Below are 24,668 nucleotides of genomic sequence, written 5' to 3'. Positions count from 1 at the left end.
AGGTCAAAACCAAAATACTGTTATCATTAAAGCAGTTGCAAAAAAAAAGCTAAAAGCAGCACACACAAAAAACCCCAAAGGACACAAAGAACACAGAAACTGGAGGTGATGATAAATTAATTAAATTGATCAACAGCAGAATCGAAGGCTTTTTCTCCTTCTTTAAAAATAGTGTTCAAATGCCAGCGGAACACAAATAGAGGAGAAAGGAACAGTGGAGCAGGGAATTCCTCACGAAGGGCACTGCCTCAGAAAAAAGAAAGGCAAAATGACATACAGTGGTACCTTGGGTTAAGTACTTAATTTGTTCTGGAGGTCCGTTCTCAACCTGAAACTGATCTTAACCTGAAGCACCACTTTAGCTAATGTGGCCTCCTGCTGCCGCCTCGCTGCCGGAGCACGATTTCTGTGTAACCTGAACCATCTGTAACCTGAAGCGTATGTAACCCGAGGTACCACTGTATATCCAAATTTGTACTTCTACAGTGGTACCTCAGGTTACAGACGCTTCAGGTTACAGATGCTTCAGGTTACAGACTCTGCTAACCCAGAAATAGTACCTCGGGTTAAGAACTTTGCTTCAGGATGAGAACAGAAATTGTGCGGCGGCAGCGGGAGGCCCCATTAGCTAAAGTGGTACCTCAGATTAAGAACGGACCTCCAGAACGAATTTAGTTCTTAACCCGAGGTACCACTGTACTGAGATTCAAGAATAGAAGCTAGAAAGGAGGTCTGTGAATAGAATGCCTTATATCTCAATGTATGGCCTGGCTAGCTCAATTGGTTAGAGGGTGGTGGTGATATGCCAAGGTTGCAGGTTTGATCCCCAAATGGGATAATTGCATATTCCTTCATTGCTGGGGGTTGGACTAGATGATCCTCAGGGTCCCCTTCCACGTCTACAGTTCTATGATTTGATAGAGGTGGAATATTGATCATCTGTGTAGTGTTCCAAGTGAGTAAGAATATATATTTTTTTAAAAAAAGATTCTCTACCACAAGAGATGTTACCTTCTCATCCATTTAATGTTTGTTTTGCTTTTGTTTATGAGTTTTATTAATTTCAGAGTGGTTTTCATGGCCTAAATAAAGCCTGAAAGAAGAGCAACTTAAGTTAATGCATCCTGAAGCATTATATAGAGACATTTAAAAATAAAAATGAATTAATGCATCGTTCCAGCTCACAAGCTCCGTTAGTTATGCTGGTCCCTATCTGCTGTAAAATTCTCATGCAATTTATTAATACATTCCTTCCGCATATCATTTTTATTCTTCTGTTACAATTTCTTTTTTTAAAAAATTGCTGAAGGTCTGCCCATATGTGGAACTGGAACCATCAGTACAGTTCTGAGTTTGGTCATCTTAAGCATGGTGAACGGGTGGCTGAGAATTTTGTCGCGTAATCCTAATTGATTATGGGTTGTTCCTGCCCACCTCCCATGTGATTGGACTAGGATCTGGCCCTTACATCGTTCAGAGATGAGGGGCCCAGACATTGAAATAGTTTGGAGCCAGGTTTTTCAGTTTGAAGGGCAAGAGAATCCATCAAAGAATGGCAGAGTTTTGAGATGTGTGTTGGTGTGTTTAGTGCGTTTTATGAAATTCAGTGGGGGTACAGGGTTTGTGAATGCAGACTTAGAAGATCTGCTCCCTGTTTAGGAGTGCATGTTTGCTTCCAACACAGGCTGCTTATATATTTGTAAAATAAAACTAATATCACAAAGACACCGTAAGTCCCCAGTGCCTACTCAAAGGGTCCAAATCCTGTAGCATCGCTATTGGAACTTTCCACTATTTGTGGGGTAGGGAACACATTGTCTTGCTGTTATTGATATACTATTAAAAGCAGAAAATCTTGAATCCACATATAAAAGAAATACAGTCGTACCTTGGTTTTTGAACAGCTTAGTTCTTCAACATTTTGGCTCCCGAACGCCGCAAACCCAGAAGTGAGTGTTTCAGTTTGCGAACTGTTTTTGGAAGCCAAACGTCTGATGGGGCTTCCACAGCTTCTGATTGGCTGCAGGAGAGACCGCACTTTGGTTTTCGAAAGTTTTGGAAATCGAACGGACTTCTGGAACGGATTCCATTCGACTTCCAAGGTACGACTGTATAGGGTGGGGAATGAATAAGTCTAGCACTCTCTTAGCCAGTTTAGGAATGTGTTGTGCTTAAAACTATTTACTTGTGACTGTACATCTCCCTTTTGGGTTTGAAGGAACTAGAAGTCAAGGTTCAGGAGAGTCTGCTATTAGTAGGTGCAGGCTGTAGAAGGGAACTACTATTGCTAAATCTATTTAATAATAAACTCATTTCTATTCAAGACATGCTTTTTTGAGAGATACCTTTAAACAACATAACAGATACAGGGAGCTCTCAGATCTTACCATACCAACTAGCAACATGAGTTTTCTATGAGAGAAAAAAATTCACTCATTCATAAAGGAGCAGCTTGAGGAAATAAAGATCCCATACAACTAGGGCAAAGTTTATATGTACTGTGTTACTAAGATATTGGGCCACACTCCCCTCAGGCATGAATAGGCTAAAAATTGTTAAGAAGCAATAGCTACACAGATTATGCCTGTTTGCTGTTGTTACAGAACCTGAATACTCATTAAGTGGTCAATTCACACAGTGAAAATTGATATGCTGAGAATATGGTCAGAGAGAGTCAGACAGAGGTTGGCATGTAAGGAAATGAATATTTCAGTTGCTTTGCTGCACTCCCAACACTTAATTCAGCCCTAGCTTTTTAATACAGCAAAACTACTTAGAATGGTTGGGTCATGGCATGGTAAACAAATGTTTTTGGCTTGGTGTAAGGGGAAACAATATTATAGTTTTTTCAACATTTATCACTAGTTGACCATAAAATGTAACCTGTCAAAGGTGTGTGGGTGTGGGTGTGTGGGTGTGTGTGTATGTAAAATTTGCTAACCTGTCAGTGCTAAACTCAAACTAAGAGCTTTCTAATAATTTTATATCTCATTCTGCATTCATTAGCTGAAACCTCTTCGGAACTGTGCTAAACAGCTGAAAATGAGACATAATAACTGTCTGCAAAGTTCATAATAATGTTCTTTTTCATAAAATTTACATCTGAGGACTGTAATATCCGGCTGCTGCTATCGGTAAAAGTTATTGTTGCATGAACTGCAGCTTCCTTTTATGGCCCCAAAGATCAGCCAAACACAGGTTTAAAAAGCATCTCCCATATTTTACTGCCATTAATACAAAGGTTATATTATGACACTATTTTCTTATAATCAAGCTGTCTAACCCTTTGAGAGTAACCTGTATAACACAGAAGTAAAGCGCAATCTATGCTTTGCTTCTGCACAAAGTATGCAGTATTTCTTTCTTTCTCTAGAGAATTACTAAGATCTTCTTCTTTCAAAATAAGTTCTCTTTTTCTGCCAGCATTTATTTGCTTCTGAAGTTATTAAAGCAAGGTTTTTATTACTAGAAATAATTTAAATTTTAATATAACAGTTGCCACACAAAAGCTTGCACTAGTTGCGGATTGCACTTTTGCCAAAAAGTACATCTGAGCAAATGTTGAAGCCAGAACTTTATGTTACATTAAACACAAGTCCATCTCTAAAATGACAATTGTGTGTTTAATTCCATTCTTCTCTTTCATAATGCCTCAGATTGCAATCCTATATTCACTTAACCTAGGAGTAAGTCTCATTAAATTTAATGGTACTTGCTTCTGAATAGGAATGTGTACGATAGTACTCTAAAACAAACCACATAGTACATTTTTCTCCCATTCCTAGCAGCAGATAACTCATAAAACACTTTCAAGGTAATACTTGGAAGATGATAGACAGATAGATAGATAGATAATTTTAAATGAAAAAGATGTCAAACCTCCCAGATCTAGAGACTTCAGTTGTTTGTTAACAATGCAGCAGATGCTTCAACTGTTTGATATTTTTTGATACCATGTTTTATATATGCTGTAAGGCACCCGGAATAAGATGGGTGGGGTATACTACTACTACTACTACTACTACTACTACTACTAATAATAATAATAATAAAACGTTCATATGCATTTGTGCACACACTTTGAATTGGAATCAGTGATATTGAAAATCTCAGAGCTGTGGATTGTTTTTTGTGTATTCAAAATGGCTGACATACATATCTGTAGCAGAGGTAATTATCTATATTGTGGTAGGGCTGATAAATAATAACTTGCTATCAAAGGTACTTTGGATGTGGGTGGTGCTGTGGGTTAAACCACAGAGCCTAGGGCTTGCCGATCAGAAGGTCGGTGGTTTGAAGCCCTGCGAAAGGGTGAGCTCCTGTTGCTTGGTCCCTGCTCCTGCCCACCTAGCAGTTTGAAAGCACTTCAGAGTGCAAGTAGATAAATAGGTACCGCTCTGGCGGGAAGGTAAACAACATTTCTGTGCTCTGCTCTGGTTCACCAGAAGCGGCTTAGTCATGCTGGCCACATGACCCAGAAGCTGTACGCCGGCTTCCTCGGCCAATAAAGCGAGATAAGCACCGCAACCCCAGAGTCATCCGTGACTGGACGTAATGGTCAGGGGTCCCTTTACCTTTACCTTTACCAAAGGTGCTTAGTGAATTTGAACCTTATCCAAGTCATGATCAGAGTATGACTTCTGAAATGGAGGAGAGAGGCAATTGTGGAGAGTTAAAAATTTTCATTAAATTGTTGGAAGCTGCTTACATGCATAGTTCTCATGCTTGTTTCAGATTTATTGCTGTTTATCTTGCAGATGTTGATCAGATTTTGCACAGAAGAGCTTATAATTATGATTTAAGCCTTTTCAGGGAGTCAAAGGGAATATATATCCAATAAATAAAATGCAAGATTCCTCTCATTTTCTTGTCCTAAAGTGTAAGTGTTGTATATTCCAAAAAGCATAAAGAATGTTCTAGGACTATAACAAAACAGTTTCCCTTCCCTTTTACATGTAAATTATGTATATGCATTTTGTATTTCAGCATAAGAGTATTTCTAGCATACTATTTTTGCAAACAGCATTTCTTGCAGATAATCACATAAAATTACAGGTTTCTAAATGTATCATCTGTATGAGAGATTCTGTTTTATTTTCAGGATGAGACGTACATTTTATCGAACATGGCCTGCCTGCCTTTCCTATCTTACATTTTTGCAGAAGTTAGTTCTGCTAAATTCAGTGGGATTTGCCATCTAAAAAGTGCCTCCAACTTTTGTGTATCCCCCCCCCCCCCGTTCTCAGATTCTAAATAGTGCCATTTGAATATAGATATAGAAGAGAATAAGATTCCTCATATTTTTCAAAATACATTTTTGAGTGGGATATTTTTAGTGTATTTTTCTTTCCACTTGTGTCAGGGAACTGCCATCGGAGAAGCAGGAGGTGAAAGGGCTCACAGAGGCTGAGAGAGACTATTCAGCTGGGGAGGGAACCAGCAGGGGGAGAGGTGGAGCAGTTCCAAGGGAAAGTGAGTCGGAGGGAGGGCTCAGAGACACTTCCAGCGAAAATAGTGGGGAGGTTTCAGGACCTCCCATAGGGACACCTACTCCTCGCCGGAAACTGTCACGCCGAGAGTCCAGAAGACGCGTTTCCGTTAAGGAACTTTTATGCTGGAAGAAGTTCCGTAAACGCCCACTGTCCAATTCTACGAGCGACTGATGGAGCCATGCTTAAGGAGCTCCGTCACAGACAGAGGTTTGTGGACTTAGCCAAACTCTGAGGGACTAGGATTTTACGCACAAGCAGCTCACCATCCCATCACAGCAATCGGACAGACCCTGAAAGCAGCTTGTGCAGAGAGGCATCATGAGCAACCCAGCCGGAGCCGGGGGAGCAGGAGGAGCTGGAGAGGGTCCAAGCCTGGAAGAAAGGTACAGGGTGTTGGAAGTCCAGCTAGCGCTGCAAACGGCGAGGCTAGAGGAAAGGAGGGCGCAGGATGCAGAAAAGACAAAAGGCGCTACACTAGCAAGAAAGATGCCAGGATTGGTGCAGAAGTTTGGGGGGGACCCCAGGAACTATCAAGCCTTTAGGACAGAGATGCAGTATGCTCTCGAGCTGCAGTTTGACGACTTTCCCGACGAGGCATCGCGAGTGGCGTTTGTGGTTGGCCATCTCGAAGGGGGGGCGAGAGACTGGGTTAGACCCCTGATGGCAGGGAATAGTGAAATGCTGAAGGACACGAGGAAGTTTTTTCGCGCCATGGATTTGATGTTTTCCAGCGAGATTGAACAGGGACTGGTGCGCAGACAGTTGATGGCTTGTAAACAGGGGAGCCGATCGGTTCATGAGTACTGGACTGAGTTTACAATGCTGATACATAAATTGGGGTGGGACCTATCGGCGGAACCCATTCAAATGCTTTTTGAAGAGGGGCTTTCTTCGGCGGTGAAAGATGAACTTTCCCGGGCGCCCAGGGCGGAGTCTATGGACCAGCTGACCAAATCAGCGCTGACCATTGGAGCGCGCCAGGAGGCGAGAGCCTTGGAGAAGCGGGAAGGGAAAGGAGAGCGTTGGAGGGATTTCCGCATTCCAGAGATTCCGGAGCCAAATTTCCCGCCAGGAGAGCCGATGGAAATTGGAACAGCGCACGCGCGCGCAGTTTCAAATCCCAGTGAAGGGAGGAAGAAGGAGGGGAAGAGCACCAAGAAATGTTATCTCTGCCAGCAGCCAGGTCACTTTGCCAGAGTCTGCCCGCAAAGAAAGGAATGGCAAGGGATTGCGGGAGCTGTTGGGGGGAAGGAGGAGGGAGTCCAGGAGCCAGTAAAAGCCAACGCCTGGCTGCCACCGTCAGGGCACAGCAGCCAGGCCAAGGAGCAGTAAAAGTGCCCACACCGGAACCTCCAAGACCAGCCCTAGTAATAGAGGTGTTGCTAGAGCTGGCAAACGGATACCCACTAAAGACAAAGGCGCTGTTGGACTCAGGCAGCTCCTGTAATTTTATGAGTAAGGAGTTTGCAGCTGAACACCAGATACAGATACTCCCTTTAAGTAACCCCCTGCAGGTGACCACGATCGATGGGAGGGAGCTGTTGGGAGGAGAAGTTAGCCTACAGACCATCCCAATGGTTATGAGGGTGGCCAGGCACACCGAAAGGATAGCGTTCAATGTGGCCACCCTGGGAGGGGCTCCCGTTATTTTGGGAATGAGCTGGCTAGCGTTGCATGATCCGCTAGTGGGCTGGCATCAGAGAGTGGTCTCCTTTGGGTCAGCACATTGCCTGGAACACTGCAGAGAGGGAAAGGTGCCGGAAGAGGCAAAAGCCTTTCTAGCAGGGACGGAAGTGGCGGACAAAGGGAAGGTGCCCAAACAATACGCTGACCTGAGCAAGGTCTTCAGCGAAAGGGAAGCAGATAAACTACCACCGCATAGAGCCTTTGACTGCCAAATTAACCTGGTCCCTGGAGCCCAGCTCCCCGTGGGCAAGCTGTACGCCATGTCAGACAGGGAAATGCAGGAGTTAAGGGAGTTTATTGATAAAAACCTGAAGAGGGGCTTCATCAGAGAGTCCAGAGCGGTGGGGGGGGAGCCCAGTGTTTTTTGTGGACAAAAAAAACACGGATAAACCCAGGCTTGTAGTGGACTACCGGGCCCTAAATGCAGTGTCAGAACCAGTGACTTTCCCCATGCCCAGAATTGATGACATTTTGACCAGGGTGAGGAAGGGAAAGATATTCACGAAACTGGACCTGAGAGGGGCATACAACCTGATACGAATAAGGAAAGGGGATGAATGGAAAACCACCATGTTCACCCCTTTGGGGGCTTTTGAATATTTAGTTATGCCCTTCGGATTGCAATCAGGCTCAGCATGTTTTCAATCGTTCATGAACCACGTCCTGGGACCTCTGCTCTACAAGAATTGCGTGGCCTTCCTCGATGACGTGTTGATATATTCAGAGGATGAGGAGCAGCATGTAAAGGATGTGCTGAGCCAACTGCAAGCAAACCAGCTGTGGGTGAAAGTGGAGAAGTGTCAGTTTCACACCAAGGAGGTGGAATTCCTGGGGTACCGCTTATCAGACAAGGGATTAGCCATGGATCCAGGCAAGGTCCAGGCGGTGCTGGAATGGAAGACACCGAAAACGAAAAAGGATGTGCAAAGGTTCTTAGGGTTTGGGAACTTTTACCGTAAATTCATCAAGAACTTTGCCCACTTAACGGCTCCCATCACGGACTGTCTCAGCAGCAAGAAGAAATTTGTTTGGACGGCGGAGGCGGAGCAAGCGTTTGAGGAGTGGAAAAGGGCATTCACTTCGGAAGAACAGCTCCTGCATGTGGATTTACAAAAACCCATGAGTGTGGAAACTGATGCCTCAGACCAGGCGGTGGGGGCGGTGCTGCTTCAGCCGGGGAGGAATAAGTCGGAGTGGAGACCGTGTGCCTTCTTTTCGCGTAAGCTGAACAAATCCGAGAGGAACTACACCGTATATGACCGAGAACTACTCGCCATTCACGAAGCGTTCCGGAGATGGAGACATTTACTAATTGGCGCACAGCATAAGGTGCAAGTGTGTACGGACCACAAGAATTTGGAGTATTGGAGAACGGCACGAGTGCTCAACCAACGACAAGTGAGGTGGGCCCAGGAGTTCTCCAAATTCCATTTTGAAATTTGCTATGTGCCAGGTCCAGAAAACATCAGAGCGGACGCTCTCTCACGCAAACCTGAATATTTGGAGGGGGAGGGAGCGCCTGAAGAGAGACATATCATCCCAGAGGACCGCTGGGTGTGTGGGGCGGCCTGGGTGGGGCAAAGGGAACTGGTAGAGGGAACGGTAAATGATGAATACGCCCAGAATAAGCTCAGAGGTTTAAGGAGAGAGGGAGAAGACCCCGGAGGTTTTGAAGAAAGAAACGGGGCATTGTATTACAAAGGGGCACTATATATACCCGAAGGGGAATTGAGGGGGAGAGTACTCAAACAGCTGCACGACAACCCCACAGCGGGGCATTTTGGGCAACACAAGACCATGTGGTTGGTGACCAGGGAGTTTTGGTGGCCCAAGGTGAGGGAGGATGTACGGGAGTATGTAAGAGGGTGTGACCAATGCCAGAGAGCCAAAGGAGAAAGGCGGGCGCCAGCGGGGTTATTAGAACCGTTACCCACACCAGAACGACCGTGGGAGGCGGTATCGATAGATTTTATGACTGATCTGCCTAAATCCCAGGGGAAAACCGCCATACTGGTCGTAGTAGACCTGTTAACTAAGATGGGTCACTTTGTAGCTTGCTCACATGCAGTCACGGCGGAAGAGACAGCGAAATTGTTTGTAGAACATATTTTTAGGCTGCATGGCGCCCCCTTGAGGGTGGTCTCCGACAGAGGGAAACAGTTCACGTCCAGGTTCTGGAGGAAACTTATGAGCTTGCTGCACGTAGAGGTCAACTTTTCGACTGCCAGGCACCCTGAGACCAATGGGCAGGCGGAGAGAGCAAACGGTATCCTCCAACAATACCTGAGGTGTTATGTCAATGACAGAGAGAACGATTGGGTCGAAAAGTTGGCGCTAGCGGAATTTGCCTACAATAATGCGGAGAATGTGTCCACCGGGATGAGCCCCTTTTTGGCTAATTATGGGTGCCACCCCAGGGCGTTTCCAGGGGGAGGAGGGGAGAGATGGAGTGTCCCGGCCGCCGAACATTTTGTAGAAGAAATGGAAGCGATCCATCGTCAACTCCAACTCAACTTAGAAAGGGCCAAAGAAGAATATAAGAGGCAGGCAGACAAGAGCAGAAGGGAAGGTGAAACCATCAGGGTAGGGAGTCAGGTCTGGCTGTCAACCCAAGGGTTGCCGTTCAAGGGGGGTTGCAAGAAATTGAGACCCAAAAGATTGGGACCATTTGAGGTCATCCAACAGGTCAACCCAGTGGCTTTCAGACTCCGGTTACCGAACCACATGAAACTGCACCCAGTATTCCACAGGTCATTACTGTCACCATATAGGGGGGAAGGTGAAGGGGTATCCACACGGGGGCCAGTCTTAGAAGAAAGGGAAAGCAGCAACCATGTGGCGGAGATCATCGACTCCAGGTGGAAGGGTAATCAGGTGGAGTATTTGGTCGCGTGGGAAGGGGAACGAGGAGTCGGAAAACACCTGGGTGACGGCAGAGGAGGTCAGTGACGAGATCTTGATCGAAACGTTCCACCAAAGGTTCCCCAGGAAACCTCAGCCAGTAGCGAGGTTCCGGAGGGAGTACTTTGGCACCACCGACGATGAGGAGGAACTGGAAGGATTCAGGGAATCGGAGTTGGAAGAAGGAACAGACTCCGATGAGGAGGAGTACTTGGAAACCGGAAACAGCAACCGGTGGAGGGAAGTGTTCGAAACTTCGGAAGATGAGGGAGGTTCTTTCAGGGGTTTTGCTCCCTCGCCTCCCGCAGAGGAGGGGAGGGAAGGGGGTGAAGGGGGCCCTGGAGGGGAGGTGGATGTCAGGGAACTGCCATCGGAGAAGCAGGAGATGAAAGGGCTCACAGAGGCTGAGAGAGACTATTCAGCTGGGGAGGGAACCAGCAGGGGGAGAGGTGGAGCAGTTCCAAGGGAAAGTGAGTCGGAGGGAGGGCTCAGAGACACTTCCAGCGAAAATAGTGGGGAGGTTTCAGGACCTCCCATAGGGACACCTACTCCTCGCCGGAAACTGTCACGCCGAGAGTCCAGAAGACGCGTTTCCGTTAAGGAACTTTTATGCTGGAAGAAGTTCCGTAAACGCCCACTGTCCGATTCTACGAGCGACTGATGGAGCCATGCTTAAGGAGCTCCGTCACAGACAGAGGTTTGTGGACTTAGCCAAACTCTGAGGGACTAGGATTTTACGCACAAGCAGCTCACCATCCCATCACAACTTGGTTTTAATGTATCTATGTGGGAGTTGTGGGTTTTTTGGCCTGTTTTTTGGTTGTAAGTTGCTTTGGGTTGCCCTGGGCAAGATAAAGTGACTGACAAATTTAATAATAATAATAATAATAATAATAATAATAAATCAATGTAGGTGCATAGAGAATTGCATGCAAGAAGCTTCAGAAAACCAAGTTGACAGAGCTTGAAGAAACAAGATAATGTCTAGAAAATCCCGGACCATTTGACTACCCAGTTCTAAACTCTTGTAACTATGTCGAAATAATGTTATTATTCTGTGTGACTGACTTTTATATCTGTCTGAAAAAATTGCATTTTTCTGTTAGCATAGGTAGTCTGTGTGTCTTGCTCAGAGGATGGAAGGGACTATATTGTCATAGTAAGTTGATAGAATATGTTTGCAAAACATAGCTTAAAGTTGTCCCCTTTTTACTGAGTACTGCTGTGTAAAGCCATTGTTTGTAACGCTTCATATACTTTCCAGGAGCACATCCATGTGCTTTACAGAAGCTTACTACCCTGTGATGTTTTGGTGCAAACACAACTGAGAGAGGCTACGAAGGGGCCTTGCATGCACCACAGGTTTCCTTGCAGCAGCTGTCACAGTTGGCAAGGGGGATGCTAAGGAAGCGTTGCATTAAGCTGGCCCAGCAGATACAAATTAGTTCAGCGAAGGGAACACGTTTGTGTGCACAGCAGGCGCGGCTGCACAGTTAGGCTACTGGTATTTTGCACGAAGCAATCACTCTGCGCTGCGAGAGAGGCTGCTTTTCACGAAGGGTGATATCCATAGCAGAGTGGGGAACAGATGGCGAAAAAGCACTTGACCTTATCATACTTCGTTATATGCATAAACAAAGTTGCAGAAGCTTTTTCCTCAGTAGCAACAAGCCAATAGTAAACAGAAAACACACACGTTTAATCTTTAAGCTGTTTGAAGCCTACTTTGGGGGGCACAGCAAGAAAGGTGCATCTAAAACAAGCAAATGTTGTGCCCACTAAAAGACCTGCAGTGAATTGGCCAGGTATATCCCAAACGGGCTCCATGATCACTGCAGATGGTGATAGCAGCCACAAAATTAAAAGACGCCTGCTTCTTGGGAGAAAAGCAATGACAAACCTAGACAGCATCTTAAAAAGCAGAGACATCACCTTGCCAACAAAGGTCTGTATAGTAAAAGCTATGGCTTTCCCAGTAGTGATGTATGGAAGTGAAAGCTGGACCATAAAGAAGGCTGATCGCCAAAGAATTGATGCTTTTGAATTATGGTGCTGGAGGAGACTCTTGAGAGTCCCATGGACAGCAAGAAGATCAAACCTATCCATTCTTAAGGAAATCAGCCCTGAGTGCTTACTGGAAGGACAGATCCTGAAGCTGAGACTCCAATACTTTGGCCACCTCATGAGAAGAGAAGACTCCCTGGGAAAGACCCTGATGTTGGGAAAGATGGAGGGCACAAGGAGAAGGGGACGATAGAAGACGAGATGGTTGGATAGTGTTCTCGAAGCTACCAGCATGAGTTTGACCAAACTGGGGGAGGCAGTGGAAGACAGGAGTGCCTGGTGTGCTCTGGTCCATGGGGTCACGAAGAGTGGGACACAACTAAACGACTAAACAACAACAACATCCCAAATGGAGCAAAGCCGCACAAATGTACAGCATTGCACTGTAAAGTTACTGTTAGGCGACTTCCAGAATGGTTTCTTTTCATCAACTCAAGAAAATAAAAACCATTCCAGGCTTCTTTCACTTCACTGGGGTTATGTTTGTGAGTAATTGTTCAATCACAGAAGAAAGGATGGCCCACAGCCTAACCCAGGGGTCAGCAAACTTTTTCAGCAGGGGGCCGGTCAACTGTCCCTCAGACCTTGTGGGGTGGACAGCGGTCTATATTTTGAAAAGGAAAAAAAAATAATGAACGAATTCCTATGCCCCACAAATAACCCAGAGATGCATTTTAAATAAAAGGACACATTCTACTCATGTAAAAACACATTGATTCCCAGTCCGTCCGCGGGCCGGATTTAGAAGGCGATTGGGCCGGATCCGACCCCCGGGCCTTAGTTTGCCTACCCATGGCCTAACCCTTTAATGTATTCACATTCTCCCCCCTTTTTTAAATAGCGAGTCCATATAGAAGGTGTTTAGTGACGTTTCCAGAAAGTAAACTATCCATTCATTTTATAGAGAACACGTTTTTTCCCAAACAAACAAAAAACACAAGAGTTCAGACCCTAAATTCTTTAGTTGTACTTTAAAGCTGAACAGTCATGAAAGGTGACACATCAGTAAAAATTTTCTCCATTGTTGTTGATCTTCAATCCAATAACAAGCAGAATCCTGTTCCCAGCTGATGTGAGGCAAATTGTAATAAAATTTCCAGCATCTGTTTCCAGCACGGGTGACCAATCCAGTTCCCTGTGTTCAGCGAGAGGCAGGCTGTGCAAGAAACTGCCGTCTTCAGTGATTGTTGGATGTTTAGAGCTGAGCTGAAATTTTGTAAAGTACAATTTGCATATTGAAATATTAATTTTAATCTGAGGAGAGCTTTCCATTGAACTAAGTAGATAAGAAAATGGTGTGTTTATCATTCAGCCAAATTCTAGGCCACAGCACTCCTCTTAGGAGTTGTGAAAGAAGTCAATGCCTCAAGGAGCCCTGCGGTTCTGAGCTAGTTCCCAAGGGTCTGCTGGAGTAAGCAGCTGTCTTTAATTAACACCCACTGTACTCAGAGAAGACAAAGACACACTTAAGGGGTTAATGTATCTGGAAGTAGAATGGGTGGGTGGGCTCAGCAGCCTTCCTGTGTTGTGAGTTGCAATTTCTCATTCACTTTCCTCCTTGCTTCTCTTGTAACCAGTAACGCCTGATGATCCTAAGTAAAATATTCAGTTTACGCATGCAGCCATGTCACTCTTCCTTGAGGTGAGACAAAGAACCTACTGTGCAACAGAAAGTTCCCGATCTCAGGAGCAAGGAAGCTATATACAGTGGTGCCCCGCAAGACGAATGCCTCACAAGATGAAAAACTCGCTAGACGAAAGGGTTTTCCGTTTTTGAGTTGCTTCGCAAGACGATTTTCCCTATGGGCTTGCTTCGCAAGACGAAAATGTCTTGCGAGTCTTGCGATTTTTTCCCGCTCCCCCCCTTTTTCTAAGCCGCTAATAGCCTTTTAGCCGCTAAGCCACGAAGCCTTTAATAGCCGCTAAACCGCTAATAGCGCTAATCCGCTAAGCCGCTAATAGGGTTGCTTCGCAAGACGAAAAAACCGCTAGACGAAGAGACTCGCGGAACGGATTATTTTCGTCTTGCGAGGCACCACTGTAGTCCATAAACTAGTTTCAAGGCCTAAGTTTGGGGGAGCTCTCTGACCTAACTCTGCACAAACTTGGGCTCTTATGCTAAGGCAGTTTACCCTGTGTGACCTTTCTCCCAGCCCGTATTACTATGACTGAGGTGCAGCATTCTATCATGTGGTCAGGACTAAAAGCCTATGTACACAGCACAGCAATATGTGAAAGGTTATGGACAGAGCTACATATGCTTTCTGAAGCCCTTGACTAAGTTTTACATGAAGTCTGTCTGTACTTTGTGATCCATAGTTATGCCTTACGCATGCAACTGGAAAACTATGTAGTCTTCTCGCAAGAAACTTTCAGGTAGCCTCAAGTGTTGTAATACAATGGTACCTTGGTACTCGAACGGCTTGGCTCCCAAACAAATCGGCTCCCGAACGCCACAAACCTGGAAGTAAGTGTTCCAGTTTGCGAACGCTTTTCAGAAGCCGAACATCCTACGCGGCTTCTTCTTGAGTGCAGGAAGCTCCTGCATCCAATCAGAAGCTGTACCTTGGTTTTTGAACAGTTTCAGGAGTTGAACAGACTCCCAGAATGGATTAAGTTTGAGAACCAAGGTACCACTGTATACAGTTATTGACTCTCACGTGTGTGTGTGTGTGTGTGTGTGTGTGTGTGTGTGTGAGAGAGAGAGAGAGAGAGAGAGAGAGAGAGAGAGAGAAAGGGTTAACCTGAGCCTTGAGCTCAAGTTACCATTGTGGGTAGGGCTTAGCTTGCTCTCAGCAGTCTCTGCTCCCTCCTCCCACTGGCTTCCCACTGTGTTTCTGGGAGCATGCAAAGGAGGAGCCATGCAGCCATGGCTCCCTGCAAGTGAAATGAATCTCTCTAAAACAGATTTAAAGTCTGCATTTTTTTTTAACCCAAGATTGCATGTTTGCTATAACTTCTGGAAACTCTGTGAGTTTCACTTATTTGCAAAGCTAAGATTCTTGTTATTCATTCAAGCCTAAGTATTTTCATGGGGAATGTTTGTTTAAAGGTGGATTAGAGAAGACGTAAAATCTAACCAAGTTTTAATGTGCTTGGAGCTATCGTCATTGTGCTAACTCTGCTTCGAGAAAAAAGATCTTTCTCCCAAACCCTTTTCTCAATCATTGAGTGCAAAGCCCTTGGTTTATTTCCTTTTGTTCATATTCATATGGTTACTGCAAACTTATATGTATGGAGAATACCTCTATATAAATTCAGAACTCAGATATGTTTTCCTGAATATGGGCTTTCTCAATCTTTCCTCTTCATTATGAACAAAACCATAAATACTTGTAAAATCTGCAGCACCTTCACTTGCAAGTGCCATCATTTATCAGCTTTATTTATTTTCTGCCAGTTTTCACTATTGGAAGAGGTTTAATCTTCTCATACTGTCACTGATGAATTTTTTCTTCACAGAACTGGACTGCGGGCTTCTGATAAGAACTAAAAAACGTTGTCATCCTGCTGGTCATTAGTTGGAAAAATTATTTTATACTTGAGGTTGTTGGTGGTTGATAAAACATCTTTCTAAAATAACCTAGTTCAATAAGCCTGAGCCATTGCTCTTTCAAAACTGAGCTTCAGGAGAAGCTACATGTATGGCTGATTCTCGTGCAAGGTTTCTTCATGGAAGGCACAGAATATTATCTTGAAAGCAGGCACGTTGTTCCTTAGGCCTTTTTTTTTACCTTGGGGCCCTAGGCAGATGTCATAGGTGGTGCTGAAACTGGTTATCAGCGAAATGTAAGAAACCTTAGCCTTGGGAGCAGAGCATATACTCAGGCTTCAATAATAATAATAATAATAATAATAATACCCCACCCATCTGACTGGGTTGCCCCGGCCACTCTGGGCAGCTTACAACATATACTGTACAAAAACATAATAAAGCATTAAACATTAAAAACTTCCTTATACAGGGTTGCCTTGAGAAGTCTTCTAAAAGTCAGATAGTTACACATCTCCTTGACATCTGATGGGAGGGCGTTCCACAGGGCAGGCACCGCTGTTGAGAAGGCCCTCAGCCTGGTTCCCTGTAGCCTCACTTCTTACAGTGAGGGAACTGCCAGAAGGTCCTTGAAGCTATGTAGATCTCAGTGTCCAGGCTGAAAGATGGGGGTGGAGATGCTCCTTCAGGTATACTGAGCCAAAACTGTTCAGGGCTTTAAAGATCAGCACCAACACTTTGAATTGTTCTCAAAAATGTACTGGGAGCCAATGTAGGTCTTTCAAGATCGGTGTTATATGGTCCTGGTGGCCTCTCCAGTCACCAGTCTGGCAACCGCACTCTGGATTAATTGTAGTTTCCAAGACACCTTCACATAGAGCACATTACAGTAGTTCAAGCGGGAGATAACCAGGGCATGAGTTGCCCCAGGTTTTTTGGAGGGGCAGTGGCTAGCAGTTCCTTTCTAACTCTTACATGGCTGATATTAGCTGGCTACCACTTGGCTACTTTTAGCATGGAATGGTAGCTTCAGTTTCGCAGACTTCATGTGTCTACTTCAGTGCAGGCAAATCTGGGATTTGGGTTGATCCTTCTACATCTGGTAGTCTTCTGGCTTCAAGATAGTAGATAGGAAACCATACTATTGATTGATTGATTGATTGATTGATTGATTGAATTTATATCCCACCTGCATACTGAAGGAGCCCAGGGTGGCAAACACAATTTAAATACGAAAACATTCTAAAGCAGTTAGAACATTCTGATTACAATTGCAGTTAAAAAATCTAGAAGCAGTCATAGTTAAAAACATACTAAAAGTAGTTACAGTTAAAAACATCATTTCATCTCCTGATCTCAGGGTTGCCAGGAACAGTATTCTTCAGCCACCAAGTGTCTGGGTGATGTTTTTAAATTGTTGCTGAAAGTTAATAATGATGGAGACAGATGCACCTCACTAAAGAGGGCATTCCACAAATGGGGAACCTGTATCAATATTGCCTGAATAATGCATCTGTTGAGAGCATGACTCTGAGTAGTTACAGTTTCCCAGCATTTTGGAGCTTGAAGGAACGTAGAAAACCCTTAACATGAAATATTAAGCCAAAAACTTTTTCGTTAACTGAATACAAAATTATATTTGTGGTTGTGTGTAATGTGTCTGCTGTAATTTAAGCAGTGCAACTTAGGTTTGGCTTATCCTTTGACATTGCATGCTGCCACACAGGGCCTGCTCTACCATTAGGCAGAATGAGGTAGCTGCCTCAGGCAACAGATGTTGAGGGACAGGAAGCAGATTGAGCTGTATGTGCCATCTGGCCCCTACCCTGTGACACTTAAGCTAGCCGACTGCCCTTGAGTACATTGCCCCATTGTCAGTGTTGAAGAAAGACCCAACTACCCATCCAGTCAGCCTTTGTCTAGGAAGGGAGGGGTGCCACCTTGTTGTTCACCTCAGCCCAGTTTCTTAAAGTAAGGGGAAAGAGAAACCCTTTCACTCGTATTTCCTATTAGTTAAAATGGTAATTTTAGGTTTTAACAGTGCAGTCCTGTGCATGTTTGCTCAGAAATATTGCACTGGGTTTACTGAGCCTTAATCCCAAGTAAGTGAGCATAGGATTGCATGGTTCATGCTATACATACCTCATCAGAAAGGTCAGCCATATTTACCTTAAATATATTTTGCTACTGCATGTGACTTCTCCGTTCATAAAATGTATTTGTTTACTATAAAGGGTTCTAATATTTTTTTGTAGTGTATTTTTATATGCAAATGATACAGAATTAAAAAAAAGACATGCTCTTTCACTGCAGAAGGAGGACTATCCTTTGAGACATTTTATTTTTGTTTCAATCTATGGGCTTCAAACAAAAGTGGTAGTCATTGGGACTACATAATGTTGGTCCTTTTGGTATGTTTTTGGAGCAGTGTTGTACAGAATTTCCTCAAGAAGTTTTCTTATTCCTTTCCCCTGTTGCTTTTTATTTTGTTTTTTTAACTTTTAACCTAACAGCACAATGTACAGTAATTGGAAGTGAATGCTATTTTCTGTAGAGGTGGCTATCTTATGTTTCTGGGAATCCTTTAATCTTCTTGCTCTTTCTGTTTCCTCCTGGATTAGCAGGAAACTGTCACTCACCATCATCTGCCGTGATGCTGGTGGCCTTCTTTCTTCAATCGCTGTGTATTTTGTCTCTGTAAGTAAGGGGGAAAGGTAAAGATAGATGCACCAGCCTTGTCTTGGACTGCTAGAGCTGGCAAATAAAAAGCATTTCATCTTTTATTATTCAGCGGCTGCACACCCATGTTATTCCCTGTTCCTTACCAGATTTAGACTGCCATCCTTACTGGAAGAAGGATTTGTGCCAGGTTCATTGTACTAATTGTAAATAATGCTGGTATGTTGTAAACGATAATGACAGCAATGATAAAATAAGTAGAAGCCAGAAGGAGAGACAAGGGCTCCTTTTACATCTTAGAGGCTGTTTTTTAAAAAGAAAAATCAGGCAAAAGATAGGTAGATTAACACTAGTCTTGAAGCCTGATGTTTTACCAGCTGTCTCTGAAGAGATGGCGATTTTTCACACTGTCAAGCTAGAGGGGAATGTTCAGTGTACATAAACTACATTTTCCCACTGCAGATACAACAACACTTCTTTCTTCTTATGGTACAACATATTATTTGCTATCTTAATTAAATTTTCCTTAGGCTAATTACCCACTCACTTCTAAATGGCACTGAAATGTGTATGGCATAAACACTTTACAATATCATTTTTAATTTTAAGAAACCCTAGGCATTCCTAGCTCGCATTGGCCTACCTTTATTTCTGAGTTGCTGCATTAAAAAAAAGAAATGTGCTCAGTTTTACTATCTAGTATATGCAAATAGATGATGCTGATGAAATGCACAGGGTAACGACATCACTCAGCTAATAACTTGACACATGCAGCATACACCCTGCAAACATGGTTATTTTCAATTAATTCTAATATATGTCTCACAGCACATGTAGAAATGAATCCTTCTTAGTAGTAGTTGCCAAAATACACCTTATTTTGCATTAAGTGAGGGTAGGGGCATTACACTGCAATCCAGACTGCAGCCAGGGAACAGCAGGGTTGCATCTGCAGTCTTGCCATTCAAACAGGATTGAAGGAATAGGAAGGCAAATGGCTGGAGTTGGTGCATCAATCAGGTCCAAATTGGGCCCAAAGAGTAGGGCTGAACTTGGGATCCAGCCGATCCTGGGCCATCTCAGCCCCACCCTTGAAACATCCCATTTATGGGCTTTCTGTGGGTGCCACTGATGAGGATCCTGCCAGCGGCACACCAGAACAGCTGCACATCAGATTGATGCTGGCATCACTCCAAGGGCAGAGGCCAGCATGGCTGGGAGGGGTATCTATCCTCAGTCCAAACCCACAGCTCCAGCTTGCACAAAGGCGGTTTGGATTGCAGCCCCATTTGAGTAGTTGAGACCTCCAGGGATAAAGGTAAAGGTACCCCTGACCATTAGGTCCAGTCGCGGATGACTCTGGGGTTGCAGCGCTCATCTTGCTCTATAGGCCGAGGGAGCCGGCGTTTCTCCGCAGACAGCTTCCGGGTCATGTGGCCAGCATGACTAAGCTGCTTCTGGCGATTTATCTACTTGCACTTGACGTGCTTTTGAACTGCTAGGTTGGGAGGAGCAGGGACCGAGCAACGGGAGCTCACCCTGTCACGGGGATTCGAATCGCTGACCTTCTGATCCGCAAGCCCTAAGCTCTGTGGTTTAGACCACAGTGCCACCCACGCCCCATCCTCCAGGTATAGGGTGGTGTATAAATTGAAATAATAATAATAATAATAATAATAATAATAATAGGAAATCTGATCATAAGTCAGAGAGTTCCTTGGAAGATTTGGACAAACCTGAACAACAGACAATGTCTGCACATTTTATATGTGTATTTATGCATGCATATATAGTCATATTTTTAGTTAAGTGGGGCTTGCAATGATGGCAAACGGGGCAGTGCCCCCTCCGAAATACGAATCAGTGTGTCCCCCTCCCCAATAGCTCTATCACACTCTGCGCTGAGTCTTTACATTCATTCACTCTGTAAGAACTCACCCTGCCCTGGTTTCATTAAGAAGTCATAGGGTTGCCATATTTCAGAAAGCGAAGTTGTTGAACCTTTTTAAGGAAACCACCAAAATTGGGAGAAACCTACACCAAAAATTGTGATTTTGAGCTGTTCCCACTGCTTTTTCCCATTGCATTGCCATACATCTGGGTTTCCCCTGACATTTTTCCACCTCGGCAAAATTCCCTCCTGACGCCATTTTTACACCCGAAAACCAGGACAGAATTTTCCTGACGTACGGCAAGCCTAGGCTAGTATAGCAGTAGGAGACAGCTGCTACTGCGTGGACCTATTTTGTCTTTTGGCTCGCCAGAAGTACATATTTTCCCCCAGTTTAAAAATAGCCTCAGGTTTGGTCCTGGGAGCTACCGCTCAGTCCTTTTGCCCAGTTTTGCTGGGGTTGGTCAAAAAGGCATACCCAGAGCCAACTGGGGCACAGCTTTTTGTGGCTTCCATTGCTTAAGGACGCCTCTAGCCAGTCATGTGGCAAACAGCATTGTTGCTGCATTTAGCATGCAAAGCTGTGGAGCTTAATCCTTGGTCAGCAGTGATGGGAGAGACTGACACTGCAGAGCCACCAGCCAGCACGACTTGCGCAAGCTTCTGGAAGCAGGGATTGCTTAGGGGGCACAGAGACTGCTTTGAGGGATGAGGGGAGGTGGTGGAGAAGCCACGAATCCTCTTTCACCTTGTATTTTTCAACTAATTTTTACACAAGCTTCAGAGTTTGTTTCCAAGCCTACCCCAGAGGAACATAGCCACTTGAATTCTTTTATTCTGATCCTTGTGAATTCCAGGAGCAGCGAAATGTGCATTTCCAGTAACATTACATGCAGATGGGTGCTGTCAAGTGGGCAACTCTTCATGCTGGCTTGCATGGGGTTATGCATTCATTAGCTGCTTGGTTAATGCAGTTACTCTAGCATGCCTGTGCCCACCTCATATAAGCCAGCTTCTACACATGGATCCTGCTCTCTGCATTTGATTCTGAAAGTTGTCTTTACTGATAGAATTGGGGGAAAGGGCTTATATCCTGTTCGGCTGGGGTTTGAGCCTTGCAGAGGAACAGGAAGCAGTAACAAGCACTTACTTCAGTCACGTCAGACAGCTTAAGACAGATCAGCACCATGGACAGCTCCCTTTTAGCCGAGCTATATAGAAGATGCCTCAAGAAAGGGTAGAGTCGCCTTAAGGCAGTGGTTCTCAACCTTGGGTCCCCCGATGTTTTTGGCCTACAACTCCCATGATCCCTAGCTCACAGGACCAGTGGTCAGGGATGATGGGAGTTGTAGGCCAAAAACATCTGGGGACCCAAGCTTGAGAAAGGCTGCCTTAAGGCATGGGTAGGCATACTAAAGGCCTGATCCGGCCCAATCGCCTTCTAAATCTGGCCTGAGGATGGTCTGGGAATCAGCGTGTTTTTACATGAGTAGAATGTGTCCTTTTATTTAAAATGCATCTCTGGGTTATTTGTGGGGCATAGGAATTCATTCATTCATTTTTTTTCCAAAATATAGTCCGGCCCACCACAAGGTCTGAGGGACAGTGGGCCAGCCCCCTGCTGAAAAAGTTTGCTGACCCCTTAAGTCTGGCAGGACCTCACTTCATCCCACCCGGAAACTGCCTGCAATTATTTAGGTAAAGGTAAAGGGACCCCTGACCATTAGGTCCAGTCGTGACCGACTGGGGTTGTGGCGCTCATCTTGCTTTATTGGCCGAGGGAGCTGGCGTACAGCTTCTGGGTCATGTGGCCAGCATGACCGAGCCACTTCTGGCGAACCAGAGCAGTGCACGTAAACCCCGTTTACCTTCCCACCAGAGTGGTACCTATTTATCTACTTGCACTTTGACATGCTTGCGAACTGCTAGGTTGGCAGGAGCTGGGGCAGAGCAACGGGAACTCACCCCATCACAGGGATTCGAACCGCCAACCTTCTGATCGGCAAGTCCTAGGCTCTGTGGTTTAACCCACAGCGCCACCCACGTCCCTCCTGCAATTATTTAAGAGCCCTTAAATTATTCTGCAGCCAAATGCTCCTATGCAGCTGTGGAGTAGGAAATGCTACAAGGAGAAAATTCAGACACATTCTCAGGATGGAACTGTAGAATGTGAGGGCAATGTCTTCCTGCAAGTGGAATGACCTGTAAGTTGTCCGAAACACAGTCCTGTTTTGGGTGACTGTGATGTCCCAGATGCAGGGGACATAATAGTTTGGGGTGCAGTATGATGACAAATAAGGAATGGAATATGTTTTGCCGGCAAGGGGAAGGTGGGGCAGAGGGAGAGATCTTGCAGTTCTATTGAAGTTCTAGCAAACTTTAAAAATCATTTTTTAAAAACCCATTAATTATCCAATTCTTACATTCCTATCTTTTTTGTGTGTTCAGATTAATGGTAACCTATAGGTAGGGATTTGCCATTTTGTTTCTTTTGTGTACAGCAACTAACATAATGTTAAGAGCATTAACAGCAACTACAATATACATGGCGGCTCTTCAGTGAGTACTAGGACAAAATTAGGCCACAGAATAATTTTAGGCTCTAGGTGTTGACCCTGTGGCAGAATGTCTTAAATGGGATAAAAGGGGGTTTGCTTTTTATCTTTATTTTCCCTTTCATACTTGTATAATTTAGTTCCATATGAGGAAATGCCACTGTGGGAGTAACTGTGTGTGGTGAAATGCATTTTGCAGATGGCAGTTTTTATATATTTCTTGGATGTATTTTGATTTTAATATCAAATGAAGTATAAAGAAAAAATAAGCATTGCAACTGTTTAAATTATAATGTAGAATATAACAACATGCAGCTGTGGCGCAGTTAATCTTCCAAAGCAAGACCAAGTGTTGACAAATTTTGGAACATCTCCATTTTGCTTCCTTACAAACCCAGCTAACTTGGCCAGCAGTACTGTTGCCTCATCAATCACTCCTCCTAGTAGCAAACTCGGCTGGTGAGTGCTGACAGGATTGTTGCCAAAACAGGGCTACAGAGAAACAAGGAGGAGGTGTCAGCACACTCAGGTGAATCTCAATATATGCACAAATCCATTTTTTAAAGCTCCCCACTTCCCGAAAATGTAAAGAGGTGACCTCACAAAAAACAGTGAGGACTGAGCCCAGTAAGCCAAGGAATGTAGTTAGGGTGGAGTTAGGATGGAAAAGTGGGAAGTGGAATGTCGCACTTGATGGAAATGACTGGCGAAAATTCTGAACAGAAGCTTTTAACAGTGAGGTTGCGCTGCAACATTTTGTTGCAGGCCCTACATCTTTGCTTCTCTTTTGTATGTGTGTCATAGCAGCCCTTCTTAATTCACAGCTGTGTTCACTGAATTTCATTTTATTGCTTTCTGCCTCCTCTTCCTAGTTATTTAGAACAAAAGAGACGCACTCAATGCTATTTGGTCATCTATTCCTATCAGCTAAATCATTTGCCATCCTTTCTGGTTAGATTTTATCCATAATACTGAATTTTTTAATCTTCTTCGATATTGTTTTATAAGCATTGCCCTACATAACTTCTTTCACTTCCCTTTCATGGGTCAAGAAATACTCAGTGCCATTAACAAAGAAAGAAATGGAAGTGTAAGTAATTAGTAGCCCTCAAAGCATCCCGTGCACAGGTATTATTTTTGTCTTTCGGCACTTCTGATATTTACAGTTAATTTAAAGTTAAATAGGTCTGGCAATCTGCATAATTACATTTCTTTTCTTTGTTTCATGGCCCTGCCTTGAGATCCGCACTCTGCTCTGTGCCTGCGCTTCCTTGCAGCACTTTTCTTGTCCATTAATTATTAAAAGAATAGCACTGCATAAAATATTGATCTGTTGCCTGACATTCATTTCAGAAATATATGCAGGGGGGAAAAAGGTAACATGAGGAGCCTTTTCAAAAGCTCGCCATTCCACTCTTCTGATTCCTGAGCAGAGACTTTTAAAAATGCTAATTCTGCTTTACTCGCTATTAATTATGCATTCCATAACTATTCAGTATGAATATTTTTCAATGGCGTGCTATTTTTTTAAATTAAAAATTGACATTTTGACCAGTCAAAAGCATACAAGTTTCCTGCCCCAGAAACCAAGAGGAGACCACTTGCCCACATAGTAGTGATGCTTGGTGGTAAAAAAAAAATTTAAGCGTAGACCCAGAATATCTCATACTCAAACTTACCTACGGACAGCTCCTCTCAGGATAACTGATACCTCTGAGATAACACGCAGATAGAATTGCACTAATTGATAGCAATACAAAATGTTGATGGCACCAGCTTGCCAAAGGAATAGATTCCAAACATTTGGCAATAGTTTCCAAATGCGTAGGAAGCTGTGATCATGAAGAAAAGCGTTAACTAACTCTGTTTCTCTGAATAGAACTAAAGCATCAGACTTTCAGATTATA

General features: G+C 44.2%; 1 protein-coding gene across 1 annotated transcript in view; it reads left to right on the top strand.

Annotated features, from left to right (window-relative positions):
- DTWD2 (DTW domain containing 2) overlaps positions 1 to 24,668 on the top strand; it is a 91,317-nt gene that overhangs the window by 48,014 nt on the left and 18,635 nt on the right. The window lies entirely within an intron of this gene.

This window comes from Podarcis raffonei, chromosome 11 (genome assembly GCF_027172205.1).
Source record: "Podarcis raffonei isolate rPodRaf1 chromosome 11, rPodRaf1.pri, whole genome shotgun sequence".
NCBI lineage: Eukaryota > Metazoa > Chordata > Lepidosauria > Squamata > Lacertidae > Podarcis > Podarcis raffonei.
This window is presented reverse-complemented; position numbering and strand designations above follow the sequence as displayed.